Source organism: Ostrea edulis, chromosome 1 (genome assembly GCF_947568905.1).
Source record: "Ostrea edulis chromosome 1, xbOstEdul1.1, whole genome shotgun sequence".
NCBI lineage: Eukaryota > Metazoa > Mollusca > Bivalvia > Ostreida > Ostreidae > Ostrea > Ostrea edulis.
This window is the reverse complement of record NC_079164.1, coordinates 91,987,920-92,001,529: the sequence shown is the minus strand read 5'-3', so window position 1 is coordinate 92,001,529 and position 13,610 is coordinate 91,987,920. Positions and strand designations below refer to the sequence as shown.

The 13,610-nt window shown below is 36.1% G+C and overlaps 1 protein-coding gene and 1 long non-coding RNA gene across 2 annotated transcripts in view; one reads left to right on the top strand and one right to left on the bottom strand.

Moving 5' to 3' along the window:
• Nucleotide 1: 1 nt before the first annotated feature.
• Nucleotides 2–8,276, top strand: LOC130054904 (uncharacterized). The gene is made up of 3 exons (XR_008803269.1): nucleotides 2–326; nucleotides 6,553–6,630; nucleotides 7,286–8,276. It is a non-coding gene; the product is annotated as an uncharacterized LOC130054904 (long non-coding RNA).
• Nucleotides 7,702–13,610, bottom strand: part of LOC130054903 (uncharacterized) — a 21,528-nt gene continuing 15,619 nt past the window's right edge. The window contains exon 7 of the mRNA XM_056165994.1: nucleotides 7,702–13,610. This exon is cut by the window's right edge and continues 225 nt beyond it. The gene's annotated coding sequence lies outside the window, so the exon portion shown is untranslated.

The window sequence follows — 13,610 nt, the reverse complement described above, 5'->3', positions numbered from 1 at the left end:
AGTTTATCTAATTCATCCTAAAATCGAGGGAAAACACGTATATTTTCATCCTTTACTAAAAAGTGGATAATTAATGTAACGCACTATATTTTCTTGCGGTGATACTCTTCCGCCATTAATAAATATTTTACTCGATGACAATGTAGGGGAGGATTCAAATTTTTTTTTAGCCTAAGTTATTTTTAAGGGTATCGTCGGTAAGCGTTTTGTTTTTGTTTTTACGAAGTAGTAGACAGCATCAGCATATTTTTAATTATTAGGTGTATGCGTGATAAAAACAGCGCGTAGATTTTTAACTTTACATCAAGTTCTGGAAATCGGAAATGGTAAGTAGCCCCATTGTACATAGGCATATAGATCTAGGCCTAACATATTTTATAAGTTGAGCCGAAAATTACAAAAACTTGTCAAAGTCAGGAGCAGCTATAGGATATTTTCCTACAGAGAATCTAGAAATATTTGGGGGAAATGTGGTGATATGCACTTATTGAATATTCTCGAAATAATCCGCAGACAGCCAAATCGTCTGCTGAAACATTCATTCGACGGTCCACAAATAAAGTTTGGGAGGCCGGAGGGGTTCCAGCCCATGTGATTATGTTTCACCGGATTTAAGCTGTATTAGGGTTAAAGACAATGAAAACTGCTTTAAATTAGGGGAAATAGGGCCTATTTATGCATTTTGAACCATTGCAGGGGGGGGGGGGGGGGAGGGGGGGGGGGGGGGCAGTTCAAACCTTACTAAACTTCGGTCCGGTCCTATTAAACAATGAACTCTTAGAGAACATGCATAGGCGCTATTTTCATAAACATCGCCAGTAATATGTTATTATATATAGATCTATAGCATAACTTGCGAAGTTTAACAAGCGCCCGTGTTTGAGAGCCCTGGGATTTTTAATTATTAAGCCTACTTTAAAGTGTGTCTATACTTTCATTATTTATGCGGATAGTGCAAATAATAATCAAACCAACAATGTAACCCGTTTTACACAATTTATTGAATCCGACGCCCTTGGCTTCGCCGCTCTTTATTTTCTAATGTATTATAAAATCGGAGAGTACCCCCCCCCCCCTAAATAAAACGGTGATAGATGGGTGAAAATTCGGGGAGGGGGTTGGTGGGGGGGGGGGTTATTAGCCTAATATGTTTACTACAATCAATAATCAATGTACTCAATCAGTTTACACAGTTGTAATAATCAAATATCTTGGGAGTTTCCTCGAGTTCTTTGGGATTCTACCCCCCCCCCCCTTCCGTGTAATCTCTCTTTCCGCGCCTCTCAATTTCATGGACCTGGAAATTTTATTTCATTTTATCTTTTAAAAAAATTACACCGAAAAATGGCCCCACTTCAACTTATTAACATAATAAGTTGTTATAGCTCATCTCAGCTGAAAACTCACCTAGCCTGGAGGTTTTTAAAACTTTTACCGTACTCATACTCAAACATATTTGTTCTGAATACAACTCTGAGCAAGCTTCGAAACATACTCAAAAAATCATGAGCATGTACCCCATCCGGGTGTGAAAATAATTTTATTAAAGTTTTATAACTGACCTTCACTTTTGAGTACGAGTACGAGTTTGAGTTTGAGTATGAAAACGTGCTAAAAGAAGTTTTATAACCTCCAGGCCTGACCTATTTCATCACCTTTTGTCGGATCTCCGTCTGTCTATCCGTCCTTCCGTAAACATAACTAACATTTTCGACTCAAGAACGAAGTAGCCATTTTCAATCGAACTGGTTCAAGTTCGTTCAAACTCAAAAGAAGAGCTGTGCTTCCTTCAATGGGGAGGGGGGGGGGGGTAAACAAGAAAATGCAAAAAACAGGGTGGGGGGCATTCAAAAATCCTCTTTCAAGCATCCCAAAGATGGTGTAGACTATATTTTATTAAAATCACGACTCCCAGTGGTAGGATAGGGCACAATAGGGTATCAAAGTTTTACATGGGAATATTTATAAAAATATATTTTTTAAAAATGAGGTGTACATATATATGGGGTGTCAGACAGGAGTGGTACCTCTTCATCTCTGACAGCAGAGTCCTTTTAGAACTGCCAGGGAAAACTGGTCCTCGCCCGTCACCCAACTCTCACTACTGGCTCCAGGACCATTTCCTAGGGCTCCACGCATTGGTCTCCGCTTCTGCTGACAGGCAAAACGTGGTGAGGGGGACTGGTACAAACCAGTCTTTGCAGCTTTGGAGAGGAGATTGGCGCTGCCAAGGAATAATCTAAGCTCCCAGAAAAGACATGAAAGACACAGCCAAATGGAACATGCCGGATTGACTGGGGCCCGGAATACCAACGACCATGCAGCCTTCCACTGATGAGCTTCAAGGTGGAAGCGACAAGTCAGCGACTGGAGCCAAGCAAGCCTTCAGGCAAGCATCCCAGAAGGCTATCATTGGCACATTGGCACATGGAATTTTCGCACACTCCACGCTTGCGGCAAAATGAAGGGACTAGAACACGAACTACAACACTACCAGTGGGACATTATTGAACTCGTTGAGGTGAGATGGACAGCATTTGGAGAGACAAACACAGATGACGGTCATAAAATCTGGTACAGTTGAGAAGACACAAAACATTAACAAAGTATAGGCTTCATCGTACACAAAGAAGTCACTGGGTGCATATTGAATTGTACATCCATCTCGAGCAGGATTATATTTATCCATGAGTCAGCCAAACCCAAGAACGTCACCATCTAACAAGTGTATACCCTAACATCGGGCCACGAAGATCAAGAGGTAGAAGAATTTTATTAACAAGTGGAAAATATCAAGAAAGATATCATCATACAGGGTGACTTCAACACAAAGATCGGTTTGGACATCTATGAGATCTGGGCAGAAACAGTCGGTCAATATAGAGCAAGTGAAACTAATGACAGGGGACTATGCTTACTGGGGTTTGCGAGAAGTCAATGGCTCACCATTGCCAACACTCTCTACCCACACAAGATTTCCTACAGAACAACCTGGCACGCGCCGAATCGTAAAACCCATAACCAGACAGACTTCATCTCGACTCTGCAGCGCTTCAAGTCAAGCATCAACAGGGCGAAGACTAGATCGTACCCTGGTGATGTTGCAGGCAGTGATCACGATCTTGTGCTGCTCACAATGAAAATCAAACTGGAAAAAGAAATCACCAATCTGCAAACCCACGAACGAAGTTCGACCTGGAAAAGCTGTGAGACCTATCAGTTGCTGAGATTTCCCAAGCACAGCTCGGTAGACGATTTGAAGCACTCAGTCTGCTGGACACCGACATCAATGACCTCACCTCCAACTTCAACGAGACAGTTCGGGAAACAGCGGCAGAGGTACTAGGTTATCAGAGGAAATAATTACCAGAGGAAGAAAAAACGTCCCTGGGTAACCAATGATATCCTGGATCTTTGCGACAAAAGAAGAGAACAGAAAAGACAAAGTACAACAGCCCATAGGAAGCTGTACTATACCGTGCAACATATAAGCTCGTAAGGAGCAAGATGAAAGAAGCCAAGGAAAGGTGAATAAGTGATCAGTGCAAAAACATTGAGGAAAGTACGGAGCAAGGAAATAGCAAGAAAGCATACGAGACTCTCAAGACGCTAACCAAGACCCACCAGAACAAGTGATGGCCAGGTGGACCGAGAACTGTGAAGACCTATACAACTACCTCATACAACCAGACACCATGTGCTTGAAAGGGAGACAACACCACCCAAGGGACCCTCACTTCTACTTATTATGAGGGAAGAAGTAGAGGAGGCCATTCGTGGCCTTCCAGCAGGCAAGTCACCTAGAGCAGACATTCCAGCAGAGCTTCTCAAACATGGGGGAAGTGACCTAGTCAATGTTGTAACATCGATAAGTCAGAAGATCTGGGAGACCAAGCAGTGGCCAAAAAAGTGGACGAGATCACTAATTATCCCCCTCCCCAAGAAAGAACACCTTCAACAATGTCAACACTACAGGACAGTTCGCCTCATTAGCCACACCAGTAAGATCATGTTAAGAGTTATTCTCAACAGACTCGAGAACGAAGCCAAAGCCGAAGAACATCTGGCAGAACAAGCAGGATTTAGGGCGGGTTGAAACACTGTCGAACAGATTTTCAACTGTCATATTATGATGGAAAAACACCTACAACATAAAAAAGAATTATACCACAATTTCATAGACTTAAAAAAAAAAACATCAACAGAGGACTCCGGCATGTTTTGAGAGGCTTCGGCATCAAGCAGGGACTGATCCAAGCCATCCAGTCACTGTACAAAGCAGTACTCCTCAACAGTAACATCGGATAGTATTTGAAGACAATGGTCAAAGTCCGTCAAGGATGCATACTCTCTCCAGCCCTGTTCAATCTCTTCCTAGAAAACATCATGAGAGAGATACTACACGGCTTTGAGTCCACAATCTCCATCAGTGGGCAAACGATCAATAACCTACGTTTCGCAGAAGACATCGAGGAGGCAGTAACAGTGAACTGCAAGACCTCACCAACAGACTGGTAAGCAGATCAGGGGCTTATGGCATGGAGGTCAAAAGTGAAAAGAGCAAGGTCATGGTCAACAGTGCAAACAACACCTCTGCACATATCACAATGAACAATCAGCAGCTAAAGGAGGCATAAGCTTTCAAACACCCTGGTGTCACTCACAAAGGACGGCCACTCTACCACTGAAATCAAGACTAGGCTCGCCTTCGCAACATCCAGCATGGCAAAACTTGACAAGATCTGGAGAAGTAAAGACATCACCTTCTCAACAAATATTACACTTTACAAAGCCCTAGTCTTATCCATCCTTCTCTACAGCTGCAAGAGCTGGACCACGACAGCTGAGACGACCAGAAGAGTCCTAGCGTCTGAGACCAAGTGCATCGGACGACTGTTAAAGATCTCCTGGAGAGAACACAAGACCAACAAATTTGTTCATGCCCAAATAACATTATGGGCAGGTCCACAAGAACCCCTCCCAGTGCTTGTTAAAAGGAGGAATTATGGTATTTTTATTTCGTGTACCCCCATTTGTCAAACGGCAATATCAGAATTCATTGAAGAATTCCTAGCTAGAATATGTCCATAAAATTTTGTTTGAGGTATGATGCTGCAATTTTTCCCCTCAAATATGAAATAAATATGTCTAACTAAATAATTAAAAGTGAAATTTTAACACAGTTTTATGGGTTTTTTTAATAATGGTGATACAAAATTGAACTCAATACAGGCCCTCGGCAGTCAAAAATACGGCCCTGCAACACCACTAATATGAATTAATATTGACTTGTGATTTTTCATTCAAACTCGCATATATTATGTTCATATATGAATGCTTGTTAAAATACATTTAAAAAATCTGCCCTTTCTCAGCATAATATTTTCACAGCATCTCAATTTATATTTACATTTTTTGGCCAAAATAGCCATTTTGAAGATGATTTTCACATAATAGAAGATAACAAATATATAACAAGATAACAAATATATAACAATTACAGAATTGTTTTATTTAATTCCACAAGTGCATTATTGCATATCATGAATTTTTTTTTAATTTACAGATAATTTTAACATGTAATATATACATACCCTGTATATCAATTAAACAAATATGTACCTCTGGTTTTAAGTATGAATTAGATGACAAAAAATGGAAAGAAGATTGGAGCCATAGTCTACTCAAATATAAATGATTGAGTGTTATTGTATTAATTTTACTAAATTAAAAAACATTCAGGTAAATGTAAAAATACGTTTGATAATAATAGTACGTGAACTAATACCGGAGTTCGATCCGGACACGACGTCACGCTACTAGACCCCTACTTGAAGGGAGGCAACTCTTAAAGTTACATATATTGTTCTCCATAGTCATAAACAATTTAAGCATACATATTTTGTCAAGCATAAATCTAAAATAAAATTTATCCATTAACCCCAAATCACTATTACATTATTCAGACCACTTTTTTATCAGAAAATTAAAGGCCTATACATTTATGATCCTGAACCAATGTTATTCTACCAAGGCTAAAATAACTGATAACAACAATTTCTGTGGGTCAATACTTTATAGTAGAGGGATGTTTGAAATTTATACCAGTCATAAAGGTTGAATGTAATGACAAAGTAGTATTTCATGACCTTGGATGAATGTCAAATAGCCAAAGTCAAGGTAAATGGAGAACATTTTATAAAATTTAGCTATAATTTTGTAATGGGGTAGAGTTGGAGTTCATGTTTGGCACAAATGTTGCTTATGATCAGACAGTTTGTTGACACCATGAACTATATATATGATCTTTTGACCAAAATCAATATCACTGATAAATGTGAAAGATGCATGTTTATGTTTATGTTTATGTAGTGCAATACTTGGGTGATTGGTAAGGCCCTTATTGTGTTTTGTCAAGATCTATTCTAAAGATCATTCAACTTTCATAGTGTGATTCTCCTTTTGAAATTAAATGTCTGGATTACAATAAATTCATTGAATTTGCTTGTTTTTACAAGATTTTGAGATAGTTTTTTTTTTTTATATTTCCAGAGGGGTGGAAAATCTAGTCTTTTGACAGCAATACTCATATTTACATGGATGAAAGCTGTGATAAATGCACAAAACAGTGTGAGTACTTAAAGGGACATGGACATGATTTGAGCTGAAAATTTTCAAATTTCATTTCTCCAATTTTAATGTTTAGAATGCTTAATTAAGGTATTTTTAATGATCAACAAAAATTTGAGTGTCATTTGTCAAGGTTCGTTGGAGATACAGAGGTCCCATACATGCAATTCTTTGTTATGTAAACAAGGCTCGTGCCATATTTTTGTTTACATAGGTTGAATGTACATGTACTAGTAAAAGTTTCGTTTAAAGCAGATTTTTTTATTTTAAAAGAATTCTGAACACAATTAAATAGTTTCTAGTGTTTGGCACATCTAATTTTGGTTTAAACATGCTATTTTCTACTAAGCAATATATATGTAAACAAAAACATGGCACAAGCCTTGTTTACATTACAAAGAATTGAGAGCTGTATCTCACTTGTTACTCAACAATTTTGGTTGACCATTAGAAATACTTTAGTTAAACATGGTAAACAGTAAAATCTGAAAATTTTCCACTCAAATCGTGTCCATGCCCCTTTAAGATCGAGAGAAATTATCTTTCTTACTTGATACCACAAAATTTGAGACCCCTAATATCACATACAAGAAAGACAACTATTACCATTCTTGAATAATTATATGATATTTGATTTTGTGGATATAATATTCAGGAGAAAGGTTCCATGACCAGGATGGAGAAAAGGTTTTTAACCAATTTTCCAATAAAGTCATACTTTCGTCAAAGACGCGAGAGCATTGCCTTTGAAGAGGAGGACTTTAATCCCAATGGTGGCAAGTTTAAAAATTAGCTATATAAATTCAAAAATATTTAATATGATATAGCAATGCAGCTGAATAATCCACTGTGTTGAATAAGTGAACACATTTTCCTTTAGGGTATGGACCTTGGTCAAGGTGGAGTCCCTGCAGTAGATTATGTGGTGCTGGCCAAGCAACACGTACACGAAAATGTCACGATGTAATGAGATGTCATGCTGGAAATGTGGAATTGAGGCTTTGCTTCCATAGAAAATGCAGATCAAAAAGAACTTCTATCAATCTACATGTAAAAGAATGAACCACACAAGACATTGTTCAAACAGGTTTATTGGTAATGGTTGAATGCTGCACAATAACTTAATATTACTCATATTCTGCATAAACCATGCAAAAGAAATCTGTTCTAGTCATTACCAACTTTTATCTTGCATTGATCAATTTAATGATTGCACAAAAGTATAAAATTTGTGGAATGCTTTAATTTGTTATGCATTGTATATGAATAAGAAGATGTATAAGTTTTAAATTCATTTAAAACAAGAGACCCATGGGCCATAATGCCCACCCGAGTTAACTTCCTTATATACAGAGATAAAGACTCAAAAATTTGGGAGCACAAATAGTGTAAAACTTTAACCCCCTGTTTTAACCATGGGGATCACACTTTGAACAAATTTGAATCTACATAATATGAGGATGGTTTTATACTAATTTAACAAACTGTACTTGTTGTTTTTGGGAGGAAAATCTTTAAAGATTTTCTTGAGCATCTTTTCATACTGTAGATGTTCTTATGCATGTACATCCCTATGCACCATAAAAAGTTAATTCCTTAGAGTGAACACACTGGCCCAGGGGATCTTTAAATAAAGACCATTTAATAGTCCCTGGTTGTTGCAAGTAAAAATGTAAAGTCACCTCTCATGTATTACAGCAAGTTCTATAAATGGACAAGAGCAAAGAAGGAGAAAAAATCTTTGGAACAATTGGGGATCAAACCCTAGTATTACTAGTTTGGTGATCTAACTGAGCTACCTAGTCCGATGTACAAAGTATGGTAATATTACTACAATATAAAATTTAAACCTATTTCCAAAATCATACAACTCTTCATATTGAGGAGATGAAAAATATATTTTTGAGATGTCAGAAACGTCACACGTGTTCACAATCTACACCATTTCAGCAGACTTTAACTTGATACAATACAAATGTTCTGCCTGTTAGACTAATAAAAATGTGTATAGCCAGTATAACCAATGAACAAATGTGTATACCCAATGAACAAATGTGTATAGCTAATGAACAAATGTGTATACCCAATGAACAAATGTGTATAGCCAATGAACAAAAGTCAAGTTTGACACACACCTAATCACATTTACACTTGAAAAATCAGGTCACCATTTGTTAAAGTTGATGAACTAATTACTGAAAGCAATTCAACTGAAAGAAAACTTAATCTTGATCTGGAACTCTTCAATATACAACTACATTAGAAATTTAAGTATGGAAAATTGTCAAGTAATGGAAAGGGCCAGAACTTTGCTGAAAGGTGAAGATAACGAGCAGTGATCAATCTCATAAATCCCACAGGCAATACAAAATAGATAGTTGGACAAACACAGACCCCTGGACACACCAGAGGTGGGATCAGGTGCCTAGGAGGAGTAAGCATCCACTGTCGACTTGTCACATCCGCTGTGAACCCTATATCTTATCAAGTAAACAAAGTTATCCATAGTCAAAATCAGAGTGCCAAGAACGGCCTAACAATCGGTATGAAAGTAAGTCTTCAGATACAACTACAAAACAAAAATCATCCAAATATCTGCAAGTAGTGAGGGGAAAAAAATCGAAAACTCGGAATTCTTGTGAAATTTTCAAAGCTCAAGGGCCATAATTCTGCTGAACGTGGGTCAGTCAGAGCAATAATCAGCTATATTCTAGTATCTTTGGGCACAGCAAACAATACATCAAATACAACCACATTTATGATGGAATGACAGAAAGATCAGCAAATGGGAAAGGGCAACACTGTATGCCCCAGCCATTTTATGGTGGGTTTCCTGTTTTGGCCTATCCATTACTCTGAAGGTCTGCTTTTAACAATCTTGAATCTACACTACATGAGGATGCTTCAATATTAGATATACCGTACTCTGTGGGTCTTCAGATGATTTTTCTGATATATTGATCAAATTGCTGTTTTTCAGATATAGAGAACTCTTAAAAAACTTGCCTAGGCTCTGGGATAGAAAACACAACTTGTTGGATAATAATCATATCCAACCACAAGATATCCTGTATATATACACTATATGTATTCCATTGAGTTGTACAACCCAAGGACAATAAAGAATTGAATTGAGCAAAATACTGTAATTACTCTAGTACAATAATAAACTAGTCTGACAAGTTATTCAATGTAATTATTTCAGTGCAATATTAAACTAGTCAGTCATAATTTTTTAGGTCACCTGAATCATTCAGGTGACCTATTGCTATCTGTTTTTGTCCGTCGTTGTTCGTCGTGCGTTAACATTTGAACATTTTCAGCTTCTTCTCTGAAACCCCTGAACCAATTTCAACCAATTTTGGCATATAGCATCTGTGGGTGGAGGGGAACAAAAATTGTGAAATTCGTGGTCCCTGCCCCCCTGGGGTCTGAGGGGTGGGGCAAAAACCATCAAAATGAGTGTAATTTTAAAAAATCTTCTTCTTTACTCCTGGACATCAAGAAGCCAAACTGTGGGCATAATTATAATGAGCGTTGAGCCCTCTACCAAAATTGTGAAATTCATGGCCCCTGGGGCAGGGGTTCTTGTGTTAGGGTGGGGCTCTATTGGTCATATAGTGAAAATGTAGAAATTCTTTGAAAATCTTCTTATATTGGTTTTATCTAAGGAGTAAATAACCCTTTTCTTTATGATGTCTCAGACCTAGGTTTTTTAAAAAGGATTATTGATTGAACATAAAAATGACACATGTACTTCATGACCACATAGCTATTCAATGTTTCTTCCATCCAAAAGTAAAATTCTTATATTTAAACACAAACCTAATTCAAACATTGGAAGGTTGTTACATGATACTCAGGTGACCTATAAGGCCCCTGGGCCTCTTGTTTACAAGTATGAAGTGTGCAACAACAAAATCATTGAAAACCAATAGTGTTTGCTTTCGTTTACATGAATTACTTCTGGTTTACATTGAAATTTCATTATTTTTTAATGGTATACTCCTCCATGAATCATTTTTAGAATGTCCTTGGATATTCTAAATAAATAACTTTCCTCAAACATCTCACAGGAATCATATTCATCATTTACATCTTGTATTTGGTATATTAATTAAATGCAATTCACATCAAATCTACATATAACTATCATGTATAAAGTTTAAACAATTCGTACCCAGATAACAAACAAGAAAATACACAGGTAAATGTATAATTACCCTGGTCATGGTTGTTCATCATGTTCCTGCTATTTTGTATAAAACATTATAAATACAACGTCTTAAAACAGTGCCCATGTTCAATCCTTATCTCAATATCTACAATATACAATACAACTATCAATCACAGTATCAGTTGTCTAAAGAAATCACCTCAAGACTTACCGTATATTTTAAAAACTCTACATAATTATAACCATAAGCTCAATATAATGCACATACATAATATCATTTATAAGGGCTACCATGGGTGCTAACTCTAAAAAAAAAAATCAATAATTAATTCACACCAAAAAAAAAATCATTATCCTGCACTGCCATGTAAGATTATGTAAAAAACAAAAATCGTATATCACAATATTCAGTGGGATTGTCATAAAGCATGGAATCATTAAAGTCATTATTCTTATCACCAAGGAATGAAAATTGTAGATGAGCAAAAACAATCGCTACATTGCCATGTAAGAAATGTAAAAAGTTTGATGTATTACAATATATGGTGGGATTGTCATAAAGCATGGAATCATTAAAGTCATTATTTCTATCACAAAGGAATGAGCAACAGTTTCTTTAAAAAACATAAATATTTAAACATTACAAGATTAAAGAAACTTTAAATTACCCAAGCTTCACACACACAAAATCCAACAAAACTCTCCTACACAATATCGTCATACTGAAAGTCTTTTGGCAGTCAAAGAATGGCAAAATAGTTACTGATACTTTATATTGTCATCCTTAAATTCATAACTTCAAAATTTTGTTTTCATTTGCATATCATTCTTCTTTGTTCGAATGCAACACAGTGCTCCCCTGTTGTATTGCCAGCTTTTGTTCTCAACCAATTAATTGAATTTGGGCAATAAAGCAGGGGTGGCAATATTATTCACCATTACAGACAATTCATTGGGCAGTCAAAAGAAATTAAATTGTGTAAAATTTGGGCTCTATTCTGTATAAATATTTAAATAATCTGAGTTTAATTCAGCAATTATTGTAATTCATCTGACCACCTGAATACCTTGTTTAGATTGTCACACTTCACTGCAGTGCTCTCAAAGTACAAGTGTGATTACTGATGGGTGTTAGGTAAATTGGCATTATTATTGAGGATAAACCCTATGAAATTTGATCATTTGTTTGTGAAAATCTGTGGCATATGGCATTATGTGGGGTTGGCATTATATCAGGGATGTTAACATGGGGAGAAATCTGTTCTGTAGGATTTTCAGGCAATAAACGTGGGTGGCATTATAACGGGGGGCAATATATTGAGGGAGCACTGTATTGATATATATATATATATATATATATATATATATATATAAAAGCACTAAAGCTCCAACAACACCCGATACCTCAAAGAGTTGGATCCACAACATGGATCAAGGTCAAATACAAAAAAATATACAAAGCACTAAAATGACCAACGACACGAACAACCAGATTGTCAAATTTTCAGGACAACCCGTCCCTTCTTCAGGACAAACGAAAAGAATTACATAATGTGGCCAATATCAACAGAGAATAATAACAAAAACTACATATAAATACATCTAACACTACAACTACACTAATCTACAAACGTATTTACAACGCAGACTACATGTTTTTTGGTCTTTAGGCTTGCCAATCAATGTTAAAAGTGGAGCAAATTAGGACATGCCTTTATATTCGTCAGAAGAGCTGATCCAAAAACTTTGATTTTGGATCAGTTCTTTGGACGAATAAGGCATGTCCTAATTCGCTCCACTTTTAACATTGATTGGCAAGCCTAAAGACCAAAAAAACATGTATTATCAATCAAAATTCAATTACCATATTAGAACATGACATGGATTAATTTGTTAAATAAAGCAAGTACTTTGGTTTCATTTAACATTAAATTTGGTGGGTTTAACAAAAAATAAAATTTCATTGGTATGTGAAGTCATGGACAGCTAAGTACCATTTATTCAAATTTCTTAGTTTGTTCAATCATAATTGTTCAATAATAGTGATTGTACATCATAATTTTCGTGTACTGGTACTATGCATTTTACCGTGTAAAAAATAATATTTGTACTACTAAAAATGAATAGATAAATGGCTGAATGTGATGTTCCCTAAATTAGTGAACACGTGATTAATTTTGGATCTGTAAAGTGTATGTAACAACTTGGTTTTGAATGAAATCTCAAATATTATTTGAACTTTAGCAATGAAACTTTACATGAAGAGTGTCCATAACTAATGGATAACAACCACAAATTGTTTATGGGGGATTATTTTTTATGTTAGAGGCCAATGGTCAGAGTCACAAGGTCACATATTGTAAGACATGTTTTCCTGCAAACATTTCAAAAACTATGTGAGATATAGATAGTGATGAAACTTTAAATGAATAGTCTCTGAAATGTAACCTCTGTTGTCTTCTGTTTTTTTTTTTTTTTGTTTTTTTTTTTTTTTGTTTATTTTTTAGATCCAAGGAATAAGTCACCAGGCTACATATGAAAAGAAACATTGTCCCAAATTGTAAGAAATAGTTTCTCAAAAAAATCTCAAACTTAAGTTTGAGTTTTCTTTTATTTGAACAGTCAAAATTTGAGTAAAATGTCAGACTTAAGTCTGAGTTTCAACTTGAGATTGTTTTCAGAAATCCAGGCCTGGATGAAATCTATACAATGCAATATCATTTGAGCTTTAGTAATAAAACTTCTTCTATGGCAATTTTTTTTAGCTTCGCTGATGACTTCATTTTGTGGCCTAGCTTGCACA